The sequence below is a fragment of the Marmota marmota genome, unplaced genomic scaffold, assembly GCF_001458135.2.
Source record: "Marmota marmota marmota unplaced genomic scaffold, marMar, whole genome shotgun sequence".
In the NCBI taxonomy this organism is placed as follows: domain Eukaryota; kingdom Metazoa; phylum Chordata; class Mammalia; order Rodentia; family Sciuridae; genus Marmota; species Marmota marmota.
The window spans coordinates 10,600,084-10,607,370 of NW_025999977.1; the positions used below are offsets into that span (position 1 = coordinate 10,600,084).

General features: G+C 40.6%; 1 pseudogene; it reads right to left on the reverse strand.

Moving 5' to 3' along the window:
• Positions 1-3,304: 3,304 nt before the first annotated feature.
• On the reverse strand, positions 3,305-5,016 carry LOC107136988 (annotated as a pseudogene).
• Between the last annotated feature and the right edge of the window lie 2,271 nt (positions 5,017-7,287).

Consider the following 7,287-nt stretch of genomic DNA (forward strand, 5'->3'; position numbering starts at 1 on the left):
TATTTATTTATTTATTTTTATGTGGTGCTGAGGATCAAACCCAGTGCCTCACACATGCTAGGCAAGTGTTCTACCACTGAGTTACAACCCCAGCCCCCAAATAAATATTTCTTTATAGCTGAGAATCAAGAGGGATCTCAGCCTCAGAAACACTGGAATAAATAAATTCGCAGGTTCATAATTTGAGCTCCTATTAAATTTTTATTTTAAAGAGAGAAGAGAAAGAGAATTTTTAATATTTATTTTTTAGTTTTCGGTGGACACAACATCTTTATTTTTTTATTTTTATGTGGTGCTGAGGATGGAACCCAGTGCCCCGCACATGCCAGGCGAGCGCGTTACTGCTTGAGCCACATCCCCAGCCCCTTAATTTTTTTTTTTTTAGTTGTAGATGAATACAATACCTTTATTTTTATTTATTTATTTATTTATTTTTATGTGGTGCTGAGGATCAAACCCAGTGCCTCACACATGCTAGGCAAGTGTTCTACCACTGAGTTACAACCCCAGCCCCCAAATAAATATTTCTTTATAGCTGAGAATCAAGAGGGATCTCAGCCTCAGAAACACTGGAATAAATAAATTCGCAGGTTCATAATTTGAGCTCCTATTAAATTTTTATTTTAAAGAGAGAAGAGAAAGAGAATTTTTAATATTTATTTTTTAGTTTTCGGTGGACACAACATCTTTATTTTATTTTTGTGGGGTGTTGAGAATCGAACCCAGCGCCCCAAGCATGCCAGGCGAGCATGCTACCGCTTGAGCCACATCCCCAGCCCCAGCTCCTATTAAAATTTGCACAAGTTAAATTTTCTTTTCCTTCCAGAGGGCACTATGTGCTCCCATGTTCCTGATACTCTATGACAGAAACAATATCTATTCAACACAAATCCAAAGGAACTTATGGCCATGACCTGGTTTATTTGACCAGTAAACACCAAAAGTATAGCTGGGCATGGTGATGCACGCCTGTAATCTCAGCGACTCTGGAGGCTGAGTCAGGAGGATTACAAATTCTAGGCTAGCCTCAGCAATTTAACAAAACCCATCTCAAAAATGTCTGGGGATGTTTGGGGATGTTGCTCAGTGGTTAGTTCAATCCCTGGCAACAACAACAACAACAACAAAGTGTGTATTTTCATTCCACCATATAATTTCCATTAGCTCTTTGCTTTTATTTTATTATTTATTTTATTTTTTAGTTGTAGTTGGACACAATACCTTTATTTATTTTTATGTGGTGCTGAGGATCAAACCCAGGGTGTGCACGTTAGGCAAGTGCTTTACCGCTGAGCCACAATCCCAGCTCCTTATTTTTTTGAGCGCTGAGGATTGAGCCCAGTACCTGATACACACAACTCTACCACTGACCACTGACATATATCCTCAGCCCCATCTTTTTACCTCTTATGTCTGAATAGGTTATTTTGTTTGTTTGTAGTTTGGGGTTTTTTTGTTTTGGTACCAGAGATTGAACTCAGGGGTCACTTAACCACCAAGCCACATCTCTAGCCCTTTTATTTATTTATTTTTATTTTGAGACAGGTCTCACTAAATTACTTCCGGCCTTGCTAAATTGCCGAGGCTAGCTTTGAACTTGTTTTTTTTTTTTTTTTTAGAAAGAGGGAGGGAGAGAGAGAATTTTAATATTTATTTTTTAGTATTTGGCGGACACAACATCTTTGTCTGTATGTGGTGTTGAGGATGGAACCGGGACGCACGCATGCCAGGCGAGCGCGCTACCGCTTGAGCCACATCCCCAGCCCCTGGCTTTGAACTTGTGATCCTCCTGCCTCAGCAGCTTGGATTCCATGTGTATGCCACCACACTAGCTTGTTGTTTCTTTGTTTTTTGTTTTCTTTGTTTTCAGTACTGGGGTTGAACCCAGGGTACTCTACCACTGATTCATATCCTGAGCCCATTTTATTTTTTATTTCGAGTCAAGGTCTCACTAAATTGCTAAAACGCCTTGAATTTGCAATTCTCCTGCCTCAGCCTCCCAAGTCACTGGGATTATAGATGTTGGTCACTGTGCCTAGGTCAAATTGTGTTTAAATTCTAGCCTTGTTCCTGAAATAATAGCTACAGATTCATGTGACTCCCTAAACTACATTTTCATTGGTGATCCTCTGTGAAAACCCTTGGTGGCTCCTGGTTGCCCAAATCTAATTCCTCAGCCCACTGAATTCCAATCTGCTCTTTCAATCTTATCTTTCACTAATCTCTTTTCTTAACTAAATGCCTAATACAAATGCCTAATTCAAGCCCTATTTTATACATTCTTCAGGTCCTCTCTATCAGTGTTTTGGATTCCTTCTCCTTTTTTTTTTTTTTTCCTCAAAAAGTGACATTTATTCAAAGGAAAATAAAAAAAGATGTCCATTCTTTGGCTCCCTTCCCCTCTCCTTCCAATTGTTCCTTATTCCGCAAAGGATTGAACACTGGCTGGGGCTAGGTAGCAGGACAGCCCTTCTTAGATGAAGTCAGCAACAATGAGGGGCATCTCTTCAATGGAGATGTTATAGAAGTTCTCAGTGTTTCTAAGAGTCCTCTTGTCTTCTTCTGTCACCATGTAAACAGCCATATCTTATGGCCAAAACTCCTACTTCGACCAATTCTGGGGGTGTGGTTTTCCTTGTTGGTGGGAAGGTGATAGTTGATGACTAGAGAAACCTGCTGCACATCAATGCTTCTGGTCAGTAGGTCAGTGATAATCAAAAATTGGCTAAAGCCAGACCAGTACTCCCTCATGATCACATCTTATTCCTTTTGATCCATATCTCCATGCATGGCAGAGACAGTGACGTCTTGGGCACGCATGTTCTCAGTGAGCCAATCAACCTTCCTTTGGATGTTGATGAAGATCACTGTCTGGGTAAAGGTCATGGTTTCATAAAAGTCACACAGCGTGGCAAATACCCTCCAGGGTCAACTCTTCCTTCTTTTTTTTAATTGGTAGATGGACACTGTAATGTACTTGCTTAGCATCTGGATGACCATCTTAAGTGACAGCCGGCATCTTAAGAAAAAGTTTTGCTCTCCCTCCCAAGGGCCTTTCTGAGAAAGGTTCACCAATCCCTCTTATCAACCACCCTTAACCTCTCACTCTCCTTCTAGAGAGATGGCCTTTATTTGTTATCTCTGACAAATAAACTCTCGTGTGTATCTCTTCCTGTTCTCCAGTTTCTCACTCTCCCATCTCCAGGTTTCTCACTTTCTTTTCAGACACAATACCTTTATTTTATTTATTTATATGTGGTGCCGAGGATCGAACCCAGGGCCTCACACATGCTAGGCAAGCACTCTACCACTGAGTCACAGTCTCATCCCAGCTCTTCTTCTTGACAAGAATCCAAATGGGGTCCGTCATGAACTTCTTGTCACATCAAACACATCAGAAGGCATTGTAACTGACAACAAAACCACTGGGTACTGCTGTTGAGCTTCTGGAAAACATCATAGATCTGGTCCTTGAATCTGCAGCTTAAAGTTTCATCAGCTTCATCCAATGCAAACATCTGGATATATTTGGGAGACAGGGATCTCTGGTTGAGCATACCAAACACGCAGCCAGGGGTACCCACAATGACATGGGGAGCCTCCATCTGCAACTTTTGCACCTCAGCACGCACATTGATGCCCCCAATGCAGGCATGACATCCAATTCTTTTTTTTTTTTTAAGAGAGAGAGAGAGAGAGAATTTTTTAATATTTATTTTTCAGTTCTTGGCGGACACAACATCTTTGTTTGTATGTGGTGCTGAGGATCGAACCCGGGACGCACGCATGCCAGATGAGCGCGCTACCGCTTGAGCCACATCCCCAGCCCGACATCCAATTCTTAAATGGGTGCCAATACCAAGGACTGGGTGGACTTTAGATCTAATTCAATCTGCTGGAGAATTATATGGCAAACATGGCTTTTTTCTTAGTCCCAGACTGGGCTTGAGCAATCACATTATAACCCTGGATACAAGGAAGAATGGCTCAATGCTGAATGGCAGAGGGCTTCTCAAAACCATAGGTATAGATCTCACAGAGGAGGGTCTCTTGGGCTATTGTCTCTGGGTCAGGAATCCTGACTTGCAGATATGATCCTTAGAAACTAGGCTCTTCTCTTTTTGTTGAAAAATCAATCTTCCTTTCTTCCTTTCACCAGGGATTGAACCCTTGGGTGCTCAACTACTTAGCCATATACCCAGCTCTTTTTGATTTTATATTTTTGAGACAGGGTTTCCCTGAGTTGCTTTGGGTCTGGATAAATTGCTGAGGCTAGCCTTGAACTGGCCATCCTCATACCTCAGCCTCTTGAGTTGCTGGGATGATAGGCAAGTGCCACCACACCTGGCTAGAACATTTCTTCTTTGGAATTTTCTTTGGCCCTTATCATTTTCTGGCATTGTTAATATCCTTTATGTGTTTTCATTTGGTCTTCACAAGTAAACAATATCATCACTGAGGTGGAATGAACCAGCAAGCTGATCTTCACAAGATAGGTTAGGGCGTCATCAGAAAGATATAGAAGTTCAACTATGTATACTCCTATTAACTGAGTGGTATTTTATAATTTCCAGAAATAGCCAGATATAGTGGTGCACACTTGTAATCCCAGTAGCTCAGGAGGCTGAGGCAAGAGGATCATGAGTTCAAGGCCAGCATCAGCAATTTAGTGAGGCCCTAAGCAATTTAGTAAGACCCTGTCTCTAAAATATTAAAAAGGGCCGGGGTTGTGGCTCAGTGGTTAACTGCACCTGGGTTTAATCCTTGGTACCAACAATAATAATAACAACAACAACACAGTCAGATTGTAAAACTGAATCATGCTAACTAAATCCTAAGGAAGATTTATAACCATAAGAACATACACTTTTTTTTATAGACCTTTATTTTATTTATTTATTTTTATGTGGTGCTGNTTTTTTTTTTTTTTTTTTTTTTTTTGGTGCTGGGTATTGAACCCAGGGGTTCTTAACCATTGAGCTGCATCCTTAGCCTGTTGCTGAAAGTTCGGTCCATGACCCCAATGCCAGTCCAATAACGAGGACACGGTTTAGAGAAAAACGAAAAAGAAGGTTTATTGCTTTGCAAGCAAAGGAGAAACACAGGGAACTCCTGTCCCACAGGCTGTGATTCTCCCCATCAGCAGGAACAGGGGGCTTTTTAAGAGGTAATTCAAAGGCTACGTTCCATATGTTCTCTGTCTGGAATCGTAATTCACCTGTTAATTTGGGAGACAATCGTTTTGGAAATCTTCTGGAATCACCCCCAAAGTCTGGATTACTTCCTTCTTATTGTGGATGTGTATTTAGGGACAAACCAACTCTGCCTATAATGGGGAAGATTTATTTATTTGGTGCTATGTATTGAATCCAGGGGTGCATAAACGTTGAGCCACAACCCAAGTCTTTTTATTTATTTATTTATTGAGATAGGATCACACTGAGTTGCTTAGGGACTCACTAAACTGCTGAGGCTGACCTCAAAATTGTGATCTTCCTGCCTCATCCTCCCTAGTTGCCAGGATCACAGGTGTGCAGCACTACCCCTGGCCTAATTTTATATTTTTGTTGGTGCTGATAGTGCTATGGCCTTGCACATACTAAGTACATGCTCTACCAGTGAGCTACACCCCCCAGTCCCTTATTTATTTTTATTATATATATTAAGGTATAAAACATGTTTTCATACATATACATATATATATATAACAAAATAATTACAGAAGTTTCTTTCTTTCTTTGTAGTAAGAAAAGGTGATCTCTACTTTTTTAGCAAACTTCCAGTATACAATATTATGAACTATAGTTCTTATGTTGTACATGAGATCTCTGGATCTATTCATCCCATATAACTGCAGATTTGTACCCTTGACCGACATCTCCCCATTAAGGCCATCTTGGTCACATATACAAAATCTAAGGTGGTAGAAAATTAATTACCAATCATTGTTGAAGGGACCTTATCTGGTGCCTGAGGTGCCAGAAGAAGAACTCAAATTTCTGGAATGGAATGCCAAAAAAATTTTGGTCTCAGGCCATGTAGTTCCCTAATGCCCAATGGCATTCAGCTGCATGGGATTATGGGCAGTTTTGCCCAAGCAGAACATCTTGGGGTGCAGTTATCCCAGCTTCCCAATCCACTCTGGGGTCTTCACCCCTGCCGGGCCCTCAAAGTAATAATAATGTTCCTAGGTCTCTAGCACCCCTCCTTAGAACCCCTCTTCATCACCCCCACTCATTCTCCCTAGGCAGTTGCCTCTCTTTCTTCCCTCCCCTTCTTTACAGGATTTATTGGATTTTACAAAAGACTTGAAGAGCACTTGGTCTTAAGCTGCTTTTGGCTTTCCTTCTTGCAAATTCCTAGGGAAGAAATTACAAAAGTCCTATACAAGAAGGAGCTGTGCAGAGTGGGATAGTGGAGCAAAACACAGTGTTATAGTTAATAAATTATCACACAAAAACACTCCTGTTAAGTAAATACAGCCTACTATTTTATCTTTTTTAACTAGAATTTTTTTTTTAAGATTTTTATAAGCCAGGCAACATCTGTTTACATTTGTCACTTATCTGAATGTTTCTCATACTTTATCTTACATTAGCTATTTTAACCTGGATGCTCCCTTAAGATATTTCTGGATACATTGATAACCCCAGCTACACAGGAAGCTGAAGCAGGAGGATTGCAAATTCAAGGTCTGCAATTCAGCAAGACCCTCCACAACTTAGTGAGATGCTGTCTCAAAACAAACAAACAAACAAACAAAACAAAAAAAGGATGAGGATGTAGCTCCCTGGTAAAATGTTTTGTTTGTTTTGGTAGTGGGGAATGAATCCAGGGGTGCTTTAACACTCAGCCACATCCCCAAACCTTTTAATTTTTTTTTTATTTTTTGAGACAGGATCTTGTTAAATTGCTTAGGGTCTAGCAAATTGCTCAGGCCGGCTTTGAACTTTTAATCCTCCTTCTTCAGCCGCTAGAGCCCAGGATTATAGGCGTGCATGACCACACCTGGCTAATTCAGTGGTCCAAACTACAGTGCTGTGCAACCATCATCACTGTCCAGTTCCAGAATTTTTTATCACCCAAATTGAAGCCTGGTACCTATGTAGTCATTGCTCACCCTCTCTAACCCAACCCATGATTTGCAGAGATGTTTTTGTTTTTTGCTGTGGGGATTGAGCCCAGGGCCTAATACATGTTAGATAAGCACTCTACTGTGGAGCTACACTCCCAATCTCAATAGTTTTCTTTTTCTTCTTCTTCTTTTTTTTTTTTTTTTTTTTTTTT